We start from the raw sequence: 19,586 nt of genomic DNA on the forward strand, positions 1-19,586 counted from the left end.
GGATCTCTTGTAGACAATATAAGAGATTATGTTTACAAAAAAACAATAAAAAGGTTTACAAATAATACCTTGTCATATAGTCCTGTCCTTATTCTTCACGTTGTGAATGTCCAAAACACGCACTTTTCACTGAATTTAGATAAAGAATAGTACAAAAATTTTTATTTCCATGAAAAGTTGCAGCAAAAAAAATAAACATCCAAATCTGCTCATATTTACTTTTTAAAATATTTAAATATCTTCTAATTAACTTCTTGAAGTATTTATTATTAATATTGACACCTAATGCATGACTTTATCCATGACTGCTTCCAAAAAAAACTTAGTGTATTACACACTAAAACTAACCAGCTTTTTGCCTGAACGCGGCAACGCCATCTCTACATTCTCATTTAAGTTCTCAATCAAACTTCCACTTAAAAAACTCAAACTAAAAATTCAACTCAACTCTTTAGAAACCGCTATAAGCGGTCTCTGTCTGAGGCTACAACCAACCTCTGACTTCCACTTCCAAAATTTGAACTCTTTTTCTCACCTTGAATGAATACCCTCAAAACCAAAACGCTTCCTTCCAAAAACCCACTCCATTTCTCTCATTCTACCCTACTCATTAAATCAACCAATAAGAAAAAAGCGTAATTCTTTCCTCTTTCAGTATTGACTAATAAAAAAATGACTAAGCTTCCTACATTTACTATCGACCAATAGGAAAAAACAAAATATATTTTAAGCCCAAACTACTTAGTAGGGAACCATCAAAAATCAGTTTGCAAAGTCAGCAAACCTCTCCCAGTTCCACAGTTTTCAAGAAAGATTAGAGAGTCCACAATTAACACATGTGCTCTCTAATACTTAAAGCAGCACGTATGTGTATCTAACTCCCAAGATTCCAGGAGCCAAAACGATATTTAGCTACAATGTAACTGTTTTTTACATCACAAACTGACTGTTTTAAGTTCACTTTTCGAGCGATAATATAAACACAGAAAACCGAAATTAGACATGACTGCAAAAATAATATAACGTATTTCTTTAACAAAACTGATAAACTACAATCCCATATAGAATTATACTCACGTTTTTTCAAGACAGAAATAAATTCCTAAAATTTACTTGGCATATGAAACGATATTCATATGTCTATAGGGTGAGACAAAAATGTGTTACAATACATTTACGATTTTTGGTTTCTGGGTGAGGCAAGAAAATTGAGTTCTTTTGAACCGTTTCAATACTTAGGTGCTCAAGTAGGTACCTATATTACATAGTGATAATTTAACTTGAAACACAGATGCACATTTAAATAAATGTTTGTGTAATTAGATAATAACTTAATAATCAAAATAAATATCATAAAATTGTGTTTTATACAAAAATGTAATGCGATGGCCGGGAATCGAACCCGGATCAACTGCTTGGAAGGCAACTATGCTGACCATTACACCACCATCGCACATGCGCGCCGAATTTGTAATTTTAAAAGCAGACGTGTTACATCTTGTTTTTATTCTTTTACCCAGGTCAAAAACTATTCCATTATGGACATTTACGAAAAAAATGTCCATAATTTAATAATTTTACACAAATAAGCGCATTCAAAATATTCAAAATAAGTAGGAAACCAGAATTGTTAATTCATTAAGGCATCCTAAATGTGTATGTAGTTCTCCAACTATGAACTATCAACTATGTACATTTGTATTTACATACTACTAAGCTACTAATACCAATACCAACAACCTACTATACCTAGGTACTACTACTACTCACTAATAGTAGTTTGCAGTGATAGTTGGACGTCCACAATTATTGTACAAATTACAATCAATCTTATTTTATTTATTCAATAAAAAGAACAAATATTGCTAATTAAAATTGAATAACTATTAATAATTTATAGTTAATATGCATGAAATTATTATTCATAATAATTATTATTATCTTTAATTATTAAAGCGCTTATTTAATTCAAACCCGCTGCTGACATTTATTTCTAGTAGAATGTAAATGCGATGGTGGTGTAATGGTCAGCATAGTTGCCTTCCAAGCAGTTGATCCGGGTTCGATTCCCGGCCATCGCATCTTTTTTGTTTTTTATTATGTATGGTATTGTTCAAGCAATCTATATAGTGTAATAGGTAAGATTTGTAGCTTTGGGTTGTTCTTCTTTAATATTAGGCCGGCAGCTGGTGTTTTCTGGTAATTAAATATGTAGTTAAAAATATTTATTTATACTTAGGTAAATACCGTTAAAGCAGGACATAATACTGTATGTGTTAAAATTAATTTTATCAATTTTTTAATAACATTTAACCTCACAGGGACCTCCCTCTTACCGCATGCTTGCATTAATAACTGATGTAGAATAGCTTTTATAATTAATCTTGTTATTGTTATAATTACTGATACTAAAAGAACTTTATAAAAACACAGTTAGATCTAAAATTACTTTAGGTATACAGTTCAAAACTTTTAAAATTCAGCACAAAATGCAAGCATGCCCCCGCTCTTTTTTTTATTAAAAATACAAAATCTAAAAATATTTTTTTAACCGAGTCATTTCATTAGTACACTTATGCTTGGAAAATGAATTGCACAACACAACAATTAAAACACTGATACACTTAACTCATTTTCTCCTTCTTCCGTATTTTCTTCGTCACTATCATCGCCCAATTCAATAATAAATTTATTTCCACCATTAATGTGGAAGTGCCCAATCTTCTTATAATATTCTTCCACTTTGATCACTTTGGCGATTCTTTTCTGCCAGTCTACTTTGGTAATATTGGCTACTTATTTTTTAATTATCTCAATTACTTTTTTGTAAAATTTAGGAAATGTATTTGAACGCCTTATACTTGGTTTTAATTGTCGCCAAATTAACTCAATAGGATTGAAAACACAAAAGTATGAAGGAAGTCTCAATATAGTGTGTCCATGCTTTTCGGCAATACTCTCTAGAGCGTATAATTTTCTAAATTGCTTCGTGTGTAGAACTTCAATAAGTTGTTTTTTTGTGTAAAAATCTTCGAAATACAAATCATTTTCCATTAAAAAATTTTGCAGGTCAGCTTCCTTTGAAGATGTATTTGGTATTTTAGTGAGCTGTCGGGAATGATAGGAAGCGTTGTCAAGCACTATTACGCTGTTTTTCTTCAAGTTTGGGATCAGCGAGTTTTCAAACCAATCTTCAAAAATGTCAGCTTCCATATTCTTGTGGTACTCAACGTTACAATCTTCCATTTTCTTCCCACATAATTTTAAAGCATTCGGAACCCATCCCTCACTTCCTCCGCAATGTACAATAATTAGTCGCGAGCCTTTATTTGCAGGCATTTCTGGTATGCACATGCTTGAACCATCTGTCCATCCTTTCTTTACTGTATCGTGGGTATCATACCAAGTTTCATCTAAATAATAAATTCTCCTATTTTCTTGCCTATATTTAGTAATTTCTTCTAGGTACATATTACGTCTGTTGACTATTCTTTGGCTTTCCATAATTGCTTGACGTTTATTTATTTTTTTGAACTTAAAGCCCATTTTTTTTATCCAATTTTGAAGAGTTTTCTCACAGCAGTTCATATTTCGACCGGTTGTTTCCAATTTCTTTCTTATTATTTCTATTGTAGGTATTTCATTACTTTTGTAGCAGTCGTATATTGTGGTTTTCAATAGTTTTACAAGTGAAGGATTTAAAGGTCTTGAAAATTTGTAGTCACATCGTTTCTTGCGATGACAGGGTTCATTTTTAACTATTCTATATACAGTAGAAAGTGGAATTTCTGTTAAATCAGAGGTGGCTTGTGCCAATAGTGTTTCATCGAAGCCGAATTTCGTACGTAGATTTTTGTATACATTCAAACATACTTGCTGTGTTTCTGCATTTAAATGCATTCGAATCTTCTTTACGAGCTCTTTTTTTTTTTAGTAATTACATTCACACTAGCACTGGCAATTTCTGCAATATCAGCGTTATCGTACGCGATATTTACATTATCCCACGGGCGCCACATCACTATTCACATTAATTAAATTACAATAATCAACACTTGACACTCTCCAAACGAAATACTAAACCAATATTCAAAATAATTACAGCAAACAAAACACTCGTATCAATTAACACAACTCCAGTACTAATACACTGCTAGCTACCGAACTAAAACTAAGGTTTTGCACGAAACTTGTGAATAGATATGCGGGAGTTCTGGCCGTAAAAACACAGATGCCTTCAAAGGGCCGCTTCTTAAACGTTTGACCTAATATCTATATTTGAAGAATATCATATTTCACCGGCTTAAAGCTATTCCACAATATTTTTTACTTGGACAGTATTATACTACATACCTATAATAGGTAACTAACCAATTTCAGTTTGTACCTAAATATGTAGATATAAATTAAAAGTCAAAGTAAATCTAAATAAAAATAAAATTCTAAATTAAAAAAACAAAAAACAATAAAATCCTTTATAAAAGTTATTTACACTCACCGGCACAAAATTCCGCCACCCAAAATTTTTTAAAGTTTGACAATAATTTATAACTTTATTATTGTTAAAGAAAAGAAAATAATCGTTTTCGTTTTGATTCAATTCGAGTTTCCTGCCAGAGGATGGCAGGAGACTCGAATTGAATCAAAACGAAAACTATTATTTTCTTTTCTTTTTCATACCTTACTCGGTTTAGAGTACAAAATGACCACGTTTCGTTAAAGTATTCTGAGACGCATTGTTGGAGTGCTCCTCCTAGCGGCGCCGCTTGGTACTATCGTATCTCGGTTAACAGAATCCGGTTATATTATGGTATGATTAGAAGGCGACTATTCTCATAATCCTGACAATTAATTTCAGAGAAGTCGTATGGATATTTTGATTCGCTTTATGTATGTTTATGGTATTGTTCGTAATGCGCATAAGTCCAATTTTCAAAATTTTTGTTACCATTTTTTTTTGTTTCTCGTATAGTATCTAGAAATATAGCCTAACTAATTTACTCCCTAAAACGACCCTCAATTCTAACTGCAAGACGCAAGAGTCTCGCAGGCTTAGTCTTGTTCTTGCTCAAGTCTTGCACGGTAAGTCTTGGTCTTGGTCTTGCTAAAATTAAGCGGTCTTGGTCTTGGTATTGGTCTTGCGAAGACGCAAGAACAAGACCAAGACCGATTTTGGGCAACACTAATGCATGCGACAAAGTAAACAGAATATAGTACTGAAATTAATATTGAGTTGTTTAAATGATTATTTATACAGTGATGAGCGAGCTAATAACCGGCAAAATAGCACAAAAGATGGAAAACGTATTAAGTTGTGAGATAACAAGAAATGAAACTAGTCGAGCTGGGAAATTGAGCGATATTAACCTATGAATTTATATTATATTGATTGTTTCCCACCTTTACACGTATCAGATGAGTATGTCAACTAAAACTGTCACTGTGACAGTGGCACTTGCCAAACTCATCCGATACGTTTAAAGGTGGGAAACAATCAACATAATGTTAATTCATAGGTTAATATCGCTCAATTTCCCAACTCGAGTAGTTTCATTTCTTCTTATCTCACAAATTAATACGTTTTCCATCTTTTCTGCTATTTGCCGGTTATTAGCATGCTCATCACTGTATATCTATTATCTATTAGTATATAATATAATATGGTAGTACAGTGGAACCTCGATAACTCGGATTAATCGGGACCGCGACCGATCCGGGTTATCGAAAATCCGAGATAGCCGGAGAATATGGTAAAAATTAATAAAATACGGTATACTTACAGATAAACTCCGTTAGAATTGAAATAACATGAAATATATTTATAAATATGCACAGTATTACCTACTCATTAAAATTACTAAAAAAAACACCAAACCCAAACGTAAGCAAATGGAAGCGAACAATACAAGACACACAATACTAAAGACCATTGTTTATAAAAGAATTTTTTAAATAGTCTTTCCTAAACAATGCTGACAGTTTGAAATAAAGAGGAATAGATACTACAGACAGGTGGCTGTTGTTTCTTCGGCGTGTGCTATGAGTCATTTTTAATATCCTATAGTTCAAATTACACACATAAGTACACGTTATCTCTCAAATATTATATTACATACATTTTTATTGTTGAAAGGTTTGTTTGATAATTAACTATTTTGATTGGAAATAAGCCACAATTAAATTGAAAAATACAAAATATTGAAAATCAAAATGTTTATCTGATGAAAATCGGTCCGGGTTAGCCGGACTTCCGGGCTATCGGGGGCCGACTTATCGGGGTTCCACTGTATATTATAATAGTTTTGCGAACATTATTCACGACGACGCGACTTAGGCTCCATATAAAACAGGGGAGAGAAAATGAGGAAATTTACCTCTCCAAAATGGTCCAAAATTAAAGAAAAAAAAATGAGGACAGAAAAAAGGACAGGCGTCAGATGTCATAGAACGAATAGCATGGCTGAAGTGGAATTGGATGGGTCATGTAGCCAGAATGAACGACTGGCGCTGTACCCAAAAAAATTCAATGTGGAGACCACGAACAGACAAGAAGTAGAGCTAGAGGTATTGGATTTTGACAAGAGCTATGGTCATGCCGATTTCGTACACAAGTTTACATGAAATTTTCAGGGTCATAGCTCTTCTCAAAATCCATTACCTGTGAACTATACCTACACGATGAACAAACAATGTCAAAATGGTCTCAGGAAATTGGTTGTAGGAAGCTCAAGACCGACAGAACAGAAAGAAATTAGGGGAGGCCTATGTTCAACTTTGGACGAAGAAGGCTCGATGATGATGATGTAAATTAGAAATAAAGAACAAAAATTATATTTTGATTGGGAAAAAAATTAATTATCAATTATTCTTGAATAAAACAAAACAAGTCACAACAAGAGAATCCTTATTTTAGTTTCAAACAAATCATTTATTGAGTTATGTTGAACTAAATATTTAAAGAGGTTAACGTGATTTATCCCAATCCGGCCCTGATGCTTATTTCTAACTACGTATACATGCGATGGTGGTGTAATGGTCAGCATAGTTGCCTTCCAAGCAGTTGATCCGGGTTCGATTCCCGGCCATCGCATACTTTTTAATTTTTGTTTTCATGTTAAAGTATACAGGGTGTTAGTAAATAAGTATGAAAAATTTTAAGGGCTAATTCTACATAAAAAATAATGCCGGTTTGCTCTATAAACATATGTCCGCAAATCCTTAGTTTCCGAGATATGGGGTGTTGAAATTTTTATTTCAAACTGCCAATTTATTTATTGCTCTAAGACCAGTTGAGCTATGAAAATAAAATTTGGTGAGTTTTAGGAGGTAGTTATTGTGCATTTTTTGACATACAACTAAGAATTTTTTATTCATCATTGGCGGGCATACGGGTAATAGTCTGAATTTTTTTAAAGAAAAAATAGTACGCAACTGAGATATTTTAAATTAAAAATTGTTTTTAAATTCCACGTTTAATTTTTGATAAAAAAACTTTCTTGCCTTTTTTTCATATGATGCACCGTTTTTATGCAGAAAAATAAAACATTTTGGCGCGTATTTTTCATTTCCTAATACACTATCAAGAACTATCCAAAATACTAAACTAGAACAATAACAGAAAATATTACTAATACGATTTCAATTAGGTGCAACTAGGTGCAAAGCTGCAAAAAATGTTTAAAATGATCTCCTTTACAGGTAACAGAAGAATTTTATATTCATCATTGGCGCGCGTACGGGTAATGGTCTGAATTTTTCGAAGAAAAAAATAGTACGCCACTGAGATATGTCAAACTAAAAATAATATTTGAATTGCTGGTTACATTTAACACAAAAAATCCTTCTTTCCTTTTTATCATACGAGGCGCAGTTTTTATACAAAAAAATAAAACATCTTAACGCTTACAAAGTATTTGAGGTAGTTTCCATATGCATAGAAAATTAGTTCAAATACTTTGTAAACATTAAGATGTTTTATTTTTTACATAAAAACAGCGCCGCATATGAAAAAAAAAGGCAAGAAAGATTTTTTGTCGTAAATTGAGCCAGCAATTCAAAAATGATTTTTAATTTGACATATCTTAGCGGCGTACTATTTTTCTCTTAAAAAAATTCAGACCATTACCCGTACGCGCGCCAATGATGAATATAAAATTCTTCTATGACCTCTAAAGGAGATCATTTTTAACATTTGTTGTAGCTCTGCACCTAGTTATAATCATTTAGTAATATTTTCTGTTATTGTTCCAGTTTAGTATTATTATATTGGATATTTATTGATAACGTATTAAAAAATGAAAAATACGCGTCAAGATGTTTTATTTTTCTGCATAAAAACGGTGCATCATATGAAAAAAGGCAAGATAGGTTTTTTATCATAAATTAGACGTGGAATTTAAAAATCAAAAAATGTGTAATAACTACCTCATAAAATTCACCAAATTTCGTTTTCATTGCTCAACTGGTCTTAGAGCAATAAATGAATTGGCAGTTTGAAATAAAAATTTCAACACCCCGTATCTCGGAAACTAAGCATTTGAGGACAATGTTTATAGACCAAACCGGCATTAATTTTTCATGTAGAATTAGCCCTTAAAATTTTTCATACTTATTTACTAACACCCTGTATACCCTGTATACCCTGTAAAAAATGGTATCACCAATGATATTATAGTGATATTGATTATAGTTACTTTCGAGTATTCGTTACACATCGTTACTTTTGTATAAAGTAATCATTTGCAGTATTCGTTACTTTGATTACTATGATTACTTTTGTTACTTTTGTATTTGTGTACCAGTAATCATATCGAGAATCGTATTTCTCAGTACGTAGGTATTTTGTATAGGTATTCCGATATAACAGCGAGCTTCACCGATCTGTTTAAGGGATAAAATTTACTATGATTACTTTTGTTATTTTTGTATTTGAGTACCGGTAATCATATTGAGAATCGTATTTCTCAGTAGGTAGGTATTTTGTATAGGTATTCCGATTTAACAACGACCTTCTCCGATCTGTTTTTACTCGCTGGGATATGATTGGTAGAAAGTAATCAATTGTACCTACTGGTTGTAGATACAATAGTCGTTACTCGCTCTGATACGATTGGTACGAAGTAACGAAGTAATCAAAGTAATCAAAGTAACGATTTGCCTCTCTGTAAAGTAATCGTTACTTTCGGTATTCGTAAGTAACGAGTACTTTGTAACGAATAGATACTTTTTCAACATCTCTACAATGATAACAACGATGCGAATTAAAATACGAACAATTAAATTGAACTTATGAGAAGATATCTACAAATCACCAGAGTACCAGAGAGGATGAAATTGGAACAGAGGAAATATGGAACAAAATAGATTTATTCACAATTATTATAATTGTTGGTAATATTTGTTATTTAATATCCTAAAGATACCGACCATGTTACTAATCAGGCCATGATATTAAGGGCGTAGGCGCAAAATTTCGCGCTAATGTGATTTAAATGCATTCATTTTTTTTAAATTTTTTAAGTACATATTTTTGAAAAATTTAAACGTATAATGAAAGATTACATTATTACCGAGGTTCGAAAGTCCCTGAAAACTTTTTAATGTTTATTTTAATAAGTTACAGGGGTGAAAATAAAATTAAAAAAATTTAGTGTGATTTTTAATTTCAAATTTTTCATCCAAAAGAAATTGTTTGGTTATTATAAGGGACTTTCGGCCAACTCTCTCAGACATGCGCGAAGAACGCCGAATAACTGCGCAAAATGAACAGGAATCAGCTCAAAATCATTATAGGTTTGCTAAAATCACTTTGAGACTATTATATATGGAGACTACAGACCATGTCCAAAAACATATAGCACTAACCCAATGGACCTTTACACACTTTAGAGGCTAATGAAGGGCACTTCTTTATTGGACTGGGTGTCATGTGTCATGAGAACAAACGGAAGAATGCACAATAAGCCAAAAGGCTAAAAAAATACTTTGTTATAATAAAATTAAAAAGAAAATAAATGTATGATATAAAATAAATATTATACAGGGTGAGGCAAATAAAGGGCCTATTAGAAATATCTCGAGAACTAAAGGGAGCAGAATCATGAAAATTGGAATGACGGGGTTCTGGAGGGTGATCTATATACCGGAGGGCGTTTATACCGGAAGTTGCTTATAACTTCGTTTTTTTTTTAATAAAACGCCCTGTATATTTTTACATTTTTGGATAGATAAAACAAAAACAATACCAAGTAATATTGTGAAATAATTATTATATACCTACCTAGTGCTTTGTGTAATAATATAATAGACGTATTGTTTGTGACTATTATGACAAATTATATTTAATCTAATCTTGTTTTAGATTGTAAATATGTAATTGTTTTTATTTTTCAATTATTTTATGCTTCAACGAGCATAAAGAAACAAAGCCCGCAAACTAAATTAAAGGTTACTCACTATAATGAAACTAAAGCCACTTAAATAATTATAGACCGTCGCATTTTCGACGAAGTTAAACCACGATATTATTGTTCTGTATACCTTTGAGAGTATCTACCTAAAAGATGAAATCAACGAAAGTAAATATGTGGAAACTGTCGGGTTTCCTGGAAAATTTTCTTTTGAAAAAAAGTATGTGCTCCGACAATTTTCTCTCTTATGCCATTTTAAATATCGAAAGAGGAGTATTGTTAGTATATTATGTAAGTTTGTTAGTTTTCACGATAAATAACTTGCAAAAAAGCATAACGGTAGGTCGTGAAAACGAAAAATTTTACCTTGAAAAAGATTCGGAAAATATAGTCCATTCTTTCACGGTTTTTGCTCTAAATTTTAAAGAACCGCTTGGATTGACATGAAATTTGGCATACGTATAGCTTACATGTCAAAGAAAAAAAGTGATATTGTGCCGATGTGTGCTTTTGCCCTGGGGGTGACTTTCACCCCCTCTTGGGGGTGAAAAAATATATGTCCAAAATAAGTCCGGAAATGGGTAAACTGACTAATTTTAAGTAACTTTTGTTCTATAGAGCTTTTTCGCCAAGTTAACACTTTTCGAGTTATTTGCGAGTGACTATGTTCATTTTTCAACAAAATAACCACATTTTTAGACGTTTTTTGCAAATAATTCAAAAAGTAAGTATTTTATCGAAAAAACGTTCTTAGCAAAAATATAGCCTATAAAAAAGTAAAAAAAAGGTGTACGTGTTAGGTCTCTGGATCTCGTAGAACCAGAGTTATAGCCAATGAAATATAGATTCATATTCACCAAATTTCAAATAGAATATTTCGACGTGAAATATCCAAAAAATTAAGCACTTTTTGGGAAAAACCCATTATAACTTTTTTAAAGTGTCTAAAAAATGCTTTATTTTTGTTTTTACAAAAAGTTTCTAGCATTAAATTTAAGCAAGTTACGCTCAAAATAAAGTTGGTCCCTTTTGTTTTTGCAAAAAAAAAATCGGGAAGACCACCCCCTAATCAGCAACTTAAATGAAATTAATCGTTACCGCTCCACAAGTTATTTTACTTATGTGGTGTTTATATGATCTGTAAGTTTCATCGATTGAAAGTGCTTATTTTTAAAAAAATTTGGTTTCAAAATAAAATTTTTAAAAATTTAAATTTTGAAAAATATGTTTTTTCAAAATAACTTAAAAATTGTTAGAGATACCAAAAATCTCGAAAAACAAAAAAAAGTCAGATTTGCTCTTCTGAATATCATGTATTTTTTTGTTTTTCTGTTAGACAAAAATTGATTAAGATTTGGTGTTTCTAAATTTGCATACATTCGTGATCAGTGACTCGTTCAACCCCTTTTAACTACAGCCCTTTCAATAATAAGGACTTTGAACCGATGAAACTTACAGATCATATAAACAATATATACACGAGTCAAGAAACTTGTGAAGTCGTAAAGATTAAGTTCATTTAAGATACTAATTAGGGGGTGATTTTCTCGATTTTTTTACCAAAATCAAAAGGGATTAACTTTATTTTGAGCGTAACTTGTTTAATTTTGATGCTAGAAATTTTTTTTATAAAACAAAAATGAAGCTTTTTTTTAACACTTTAAATAAGTTGTAATGAGTTTTCCCCGAAATGTGCTTCATTTTTGGTTATTTCACGTTAAAGTATTCCATTTGGAGTTTGACGAATATGAACCTATTTTTCATTAGCTATAACTCTGCTTCTACTAGGTGTAGAGACGTGATATATACACCATTTTTTTTTAAATTTTTACAGGCTATATTTTTGCTAAGAATGTTTTTTCGACAAAATTCTTACTATTTGAGTTATTTGCGAAAAACCGTCTAGAAGCGTGGTTATTTTGTTGAAAAAATGAACATATTAACTGCCAAATAACTCGAAAAGTATTGACTTAATGAAAAAACTCTATAGAACAAAAGTTACTTAATTAGCCAGTTTATCCATTTCCTGACCTTCTTTGGACGAATATTTTTCCACCCCCAAAAGGGGGTGAAAACCACCCCCAGGCCAAAAGCACATATCGGCACAATATCACTTTTTTTCTTTGACTTGTTAGCTATGCGTATGCCAAATTTCACGTCAATCCAAGCGGTTCTTTAAAATTTAGAGGTTTTGCAATATTTTACCGTTAAAGAACGGACTAATAATGAAAATTTAATTTTTAGGAAAACCCACCCTCTTTAAATTTTCCTTTCTTGTTATATGACAAAAAGGAGAACACCATTTAACTATGTACTACTTTGAGGATGAATCCTTCAAATATCGTTACTAAAATAACGTAGAAGGAAAGTAATCATTGTAGGCGAGCGGTACACCCCTAATTCAAATTATTATGCTTTTGATTTCTAAGCTTAGAAATCGAAAAAGCGACCATGATAGGTGAATGGCAAATTTTGGTCATTCTTTATGTTTTCGAGGTCGCTGAATCCGAATATCAAGTTTATTTTTATCTAGAATTTATGCAAAAATGCGAAAAATTAATTTTTGGTGATTTTTCAAATTTAACTCGCTGTTTCTTTGGTCGCTGTAAATATTTCCTTTTGAAAATTTTATTGAAAAATTTCAAGTCAAAATATGCAATAGGAAAAAAGTGGGGTCCGGACAAATAATCCCCGGACAAATAATCCCGGACAAAAAATCCCCACAAATTATCCCCGGACAAAAAATCCCCGGACAAAAAATCCCCACAAAAAATCCCTACAAATAATCCCCACAAATAATCCCCGGACAAATAATCCCCGGACAAAAAATCCCCACAAAAAATCCCGGACAGATAATCCCCATAAATTTTTTTGGACAAAATATCCCCACAAAAAATCCCGGACAAAAAATCCCCAAGAAATATTTTTGCCGAATAAAGTTGTCAAATGAATGCATATAATCCAAGGATGGTACTAAACTAAAGATGAGAAATTTAGACTGTCTGTCCGTCGGTACGTCCGACCGCGAATATAACTACTCCGTCATTATGCCAGGTAGAATGACAAATGGGGTGTCGAATGAACGGTTATAATCCAACGATGGTACTAAAGATGAGCAATTTGGTCAGTCGGTCTGCCTGACCGCGAATATAACTCCTCCGTCACTGTACCAGGTAGAATGACAAATTAGGTGTCTAATGAAAGCTTATAACCAAGGATGGTACTAAAGATGAGAAATTTGACGAAGGCTGTCTGTCCGTCTGTCCGTCAGACCGCGAATGTAACTACTCCGTCATTATGCCAGGTAGAATGACAAATGAGGTGTCGAATGAAGGGTTATAATCCAACGATGGGACTAAAGATGAGCAATTTGGTCCGTCGGTCTGCCTGACCGCGAATGTAACTCTTCCGTCATTGTACCAGGTAGAATGACAAATAAGGTGTCGAATGAAAGCTTATAACCAAGGATGGTACTAAAGTTGAGAAATTTGACCAAGGCTGTCTGTCCGCCTGTCCGTCAGACTGCGAATGTAACTACTCCGTCATTATGCCAAGTAGAATGACAAATGAGGTGTCGAATGAAGGGGTATAATCCAACGATGGTACTAAATATGAGCAATTTGGTCCGTCGGTCTGCCTGACCGCGAATGTAACTCTTCCGTCACTGTACCAGGTAGAATGACAAATAAGGTGTCGAATGAAAGCTTATAACCAAGGATGGTACTAAAGTTGAGAAATTTGACCAAGGCTGTCTGTCCGTCTGTCTGTCAGACCGCGAATGTAACTACTCCGTCATTATGCCAGGTAGAATGAGAAATGAGGTGTCGAATGAAGGGTTATAATCCAACGATGGAAATAAAGATGAGAAATTTGGTACTTCGGTCTGCCTGACCGCGAATATAACTCCTCCGCAACTGTACCTGGTAGAATGACAAATAAGGTGTCGAATGAAAGCTTATAACCAAGGATGGTACTAAAGTTGAGAAATTTGACCAAGGCTGTCTGTCCGTCTGTCCGTCAGACCGCGAATGTAACTATTCCGTCATTATGCCAGGTAGAATGACAAATGAGGTGTCGAATGAAGGGTTATAATCCAACGATGGTACTAAAGATGAGCAATTTCGTTCGTCGGTCTGCCTGACCGCGAATGTAACTCTTCTGTCACTGTACCAGGTAGAATGACAAATAAGGTGTCGAATGAAAGCTTATAACCAAGGATGGTACTAAAGTTGAGAAATTTGACCAAGGCTGTATGTCCGTTTGTCCGTCAGACCGCGAATGTAACTACTCCGTCATTATGCCAGGTAGTATGACAAATGAGGTGTCGAATGAACGGTTATAATCCAACAATGGTACTAAAGATGAGCAATTTGGTCCGTCGGTCTGCCTGACCGCGAATATAACTTTTACGTCACTGTACCACGTAGAATGACAAATAAGGTGTCGAATGAAAGCTTATAACCAAGGATGGTACTAAAGATGAGAAATTTGACCAAGGCAGTCTGTCCATCTGTCCGTCCGACCGCGAATGTAACTACTCCGTCATTATACCAGTTAGAATGACAAATGAGGTGTCGAATGAACGGTTATAATCCAACGTTGGTACTAAAGATGAGCAATTTGGCCCGTCGGTCTGCCTGAGCGCGAATATAACTCCTCCGTCACTGTACTAGGTAGAATGATAAATAAGGTGTCGAATGAAAACTTATAATCCAAGGATGGTACTAAAGATGAGAAATTTGACCAAGGCTGTCTGTCAATCTGTCCGTCCGACCGCGAATGTAATTACTCCGTCATTACGCCAGGTAGAATGACAAATGAGGTGTCGAATGAACGGTTATAATCCAACGATGGTACTAAAGATGAGCAATTTGGTCCGTCGGTCTGCCTGACCGCGAATATAACTCCTCCGTCACTGTACCAGGTAGAATGACAAATAAGGTGTCGAATGAAAGCTTATAGCCAAGATGATAAATTTGACCAAGGCTGTCTGTCCATCTGTCTGTCCGACCGCGAATTTAACTACTCCGTCATTATGTCGGGTAGAATGACAAATGGGATGTCGAATGAACGGTTATAATCCAACGATGGTACTAAAGATGAGCAATTTGGTATGTCGGTCTGCCTGACCGCGAATATAACTCCTCCGTCACTATACCAGGTAGAATGACAAATGAGGTGTCGAATAAAAGCTTATAATCCAAGGATAGTACTAAAGATGAGAAATTTGACCGAGGCTGTCTGTCCATCGGTCCGTCCGACAGCGAATGTAACTACTCCGTCATTATGCCAGGCAGAATGACAGATGAGGTGACGAATGAACGGTTATAATCCAACGATGGTATGTACTAAAGATTCACGCACGCATTTCGTTTCCGAAAGTTGCACTTTCCCGCACGGCGTGCGTGAAGGTAAATTTTTTCCGCACGGCGTGTGGGAAAGTAAAATACCTTGTAATATGGCATTATAATATATTATAATACATTCAATAAACTAATATTTAGATATTATTTACTAATTTTTTTAAATTTATCTTATTGTGTTCATGTTTTAATGAAATTACTGCGATAATTCGATGAAATAAAATTATTTTGACATAATATTTAAAAGTCAGATCAGTCTTCTTCTTCTTCTTTAAGTACCGTGCCCAAATTTTTAGGCGTGGGTAGCTTCCATAACAATTTGCCGATATCGTTCTCGATCTTGTGCGGCATGTAACAATTGATCTGCTGATAAGCCAGTCCATTGACGAAGGTTTCGGAGCAATGAATATTTCTTTCGACCAATTCCGCTTTTTCCGTCGATCTTTCCATTGAGTATTAACTGCAGCATCCTGTATCTGCTACCTCTCATTATATGCCCCAGATATTCAAGTTTTTTTTTTATCATCTTCATTAAGTCATCTTCGCCTTGACCTACTTTATTTAAGACTTCTCTGTTTGAAATGCGTTGAACCCAAGATATTCTGAGCATTCTACGATACGACCACATCTCAAAGGCTTCTAATTTGTTCATCATGTTAACCTTCATGATCCAGGTTTCACATCCATATAGTATTACAGGATACACATAACATTTTAGGAACTTGATTCTTAGTTGTAAGTTCAGCTGAGAGTTGCTGAGAATAGATCTAAGTTTCATAAATGCTCCTCTTGCAATTTCTATACGAGTTTTAATTTCTTCATCCGGATTTAGTGTCTCGTTTATTCAACATCCTAGGTATTTAAAATGGTTAACTTTTGTTATTGATTTATCATTGACAATTAGTTGCATAGGGCCGACGTCTTGTTTACTAACCACAAGTAACTTTGTCTTTGTTGCATTTATGTCCGTTATTGGAGACATATCAGATCAGGAGAGATATCAGATCAGTAGACAATTACAATGGTTTTGAATTGTCGTCATGGAAATGGAAACCAATATCGTCGTCGTGGTAACCCATTATATTGAAAGTTTGGTTTTGACTACCTTGTCAAAGAATTGATTTGTGTATGTTCACTTCTAAATAAAAATTGATATAACTCTATTTTTTGTGGCTTTTTTCCAAACGTACGGCCTTAGAAAAAATATTATTCCTAACTCGTGCGGAAAGTGTCTTCCCCGCACTCGACTGCTTGCCCGAACTCCGCTATAGCGTCGTTCGGGTCAACGGCAGTCTCGTGCGTGAAAATATTACTTTCCGCACTAGTTAGGAAAATAACTATTTCCACCTACCTCTACCGAAAGTATACTTTTCCGGACCTGATTGTAGGGAGCAAAGTTGTACTTTTCCTCCCTAGGGAGGAAAATATTTTTCCTCCCTAGGGAGGAAAAGTAAAAGTGACGTCATGGTATTTCATTCATGAAATGTAACTTATTGACGCCCTGTACAATATCTATTTTCTATTACGTAAGTTTCTATACATTTTAACGTTTATTTATAAAACACTCTGTATTTTGCAGAATGGTAAAAAACAGTAAATTGTTATTTTGATTTAACAATGTTTACATTATTAATTTGACTTATATTTGACAGTTGACAGTTATATTGTACGTATTTGTTAGTTTTAGTTCTAATAAATTTTGTTGATTAGTTATATAAATAAATTAAGTAAAAATGAAAAAATGACTTGTTATTTGAGGAAGGTGGAAAAACCATATGTATAACATGGGAGTAAAGTGCCTTTTCCTCCCTTGAATGATTACTGCCCTCCGCTACGCGTCGGGCAGTAAACTTCATTCTCGGGAGGAAAATTAGCACTTTCCTCCCTTGTTATACAAATAGCTATTTTATGATGTCGATATTTTCCGAGTTGTGGGGGAAAATAGTGACGGTTAGAGTTAGAGCATAACTATTGAATTGTCTCGATAATGAGTTTTACGATAAAAATGTAGGTACCTATACAAAAATAGAACTTAGTAGATGGAATTAACTTTTACATAATTTTGATCTCTTTCATTTTTTTTACGAATATTTAAAATTGTTTCAAATATGATTTCCTACAATTTCTTTTTGACAATTTTTGTCGTGCGGTTGATATTTTTTGAGTTAAGCGGGAATATATTAAAAAAAAAGGGGAAGCATAATTATTGAATTGAATCTTGTTTTCGAGCTGCCCCAAATTTTATAATTCTAACCTTTAGGGGAGGTCAATAGTGGTATAAATTTAAAATTGCGACTGAATTCCGCTGAAGCGTTAGCCGTCATCTTGATTTTAAAGTAGAACCGTTAATGCTAAATACCTCCACTATTTTCAACTTTTCTACTCTACTGCTCATTATTTATAATAATGAGCAGTAATATTTATAATAATGTAATAGGTAGCAAGACTGTTTAACGCGCTCTATCTGAATCTGCGTTCCATTAATGTACAGATGGGCAACCGCTTTTTGGTACGAAAATATTGATTAGCAATTAAATTTAAGCATGAATTGTAATTTCGATTACCAAATATCGAATTCCGAATTCCAATTGTGAGTTCTTTCAAAAATCGTGCAGCATATGGGGAATGAGCTAAGGCTCTGGGAATCATGTTGTAATTATTCGCTTATATTAAATCTTTTGCTCACTCTGCTTTGTATAACCCTGTTCAAAACATTTCCTATTTGTGATGATAATTGCTGGTCCTGAAAACGATAATATTGGTTGTAATACAAAAAAAACCTGTTCATTTTTGTAAATTTAACGTAAAAAGTATTTAGTCATCGTCATCATCATCATCATCAATGGCGTTATAACTCTTCGAGACTCGTTGCCACATTTTTTATTATTTAAATCAATACAGATGTCCATGATGTGATATTTGATACCGTTCACGTTATCAACATAAATAATAAAAAATTAATGTGTTCCTCGGTCGATTATAGAAATGTCACATCAGCAACTTCTTAATTATCGTGTTTTGACTGGAATAAGGATGTGAATTTTAATCGAATTTTTAATGTGCATACAAAGTGCACATACAGTTTTTTTGGTTTATGCTTATTTTTTATTATAATAAATATGTTGATTTTCACCCAATCTTGAGCAAAAATTTGGTTTTGACTTCTGAGTAATACTAAAAAGTCAAAAATCGTTATAACTAAAAAATCTCGACAGAGTTATGCTCGATAAACTCATAAGCTAATAAAATATTTTTGATCTTTTTGATTCACATGATTCACTGAGCGTTGGCTTATTGTTTAATATTTTTCCTTATTTTTTTTTAATTCATCGAATTATAGTGAATAAATATGCTTATTTAATTTAAAAATAAAATAATACTTTTTTTTCTTCTTGATGTGCCTATCCGTGACGAATGTTGGCGATCATCATGGCAATCTTCACTTTATCTGCAGCAACGCGGAAAAGCTGCACAGATGTTGTGTTGAACCAGGTTCTGAGGTTCTTTAACCAGGATGTTCTTCTTCTTCCTGGACCTCGCTTTCCAAATATTTTTCCTTGCAGGATGGCTTGTAGGAGGGCATATCTGGATTCATTTCGCATAATGTGTCCAAAGTATTCCAACTTTTAAGATTTGATGGTGGTTAATACTTCTCGGTTTTTCCCCAATCTTCTATAAGGACCTCCTCATTTGTGACCCGATCAGTCCATGGGATCTTAAGAATTCTATCATACGTTCAAAAAAATTTAAAAAAATATGCTTGAAATATTTATTTCAAACTCGATGCTCACCCCACCTTAAGGATAGCTATGAC

The 19,586-nt window shown here is 33.5% G+C and overlaps 1 protein-coding gene and 3 non-coding genes across 4 annotated transcripts in view; 2 read left to right on the forward strand and 2 right to left on the reverse strand.

Annotated features, from left to right (window-relative positions):
• The window catches only part of LOC114335682 (protein yellow-like), a 332,848-nt gene that overhangs the window by 161,333 nt on the left and 151,929 nt on the right, over positions 1–19,586 (reverse strand). The window lies entirely within an intron of this gene.
• Positions 1,382–1,453, reverse strand: Trnag-ucc (transfer RNA glycine (anticodon UCC)). The gene has a single exon. It is a non-coding gene; the product is annotated as a tRNA-Gly (tRNA).
• On the forward strand, positions 2,010–2,081 carry Trnag-ucc (transfer RNA glycine (anticodon UCC)). Its single transcript has one exon. It is a non-coding gene; the product is annotated as a tRNA-Gly (tRNA).
• Positions 7,019–7,090, forward strand: Trnag-ucc (transfer RNA glycine (anticodon UCC)). The gene has a single exon. It is a non-coding gene; the product is annotated as a tRNA-Gly (tRNA).

This window comes from Diabrotica virgifera, chromosome 7 (assembly GCF_917563875.1).
Source record: "Diabrotica virgifera virgifera chromosome 7, PGI_DIABVI_V3a".
In the NCBI taxonomy this organism is placed as follows: domain Eukaryota; kingdom Metazoa; phylum Arthropoda; class Insecta; order Coleoptera; family Chrysomelidae; genus Diabrotica; species Diabrotica virgifera.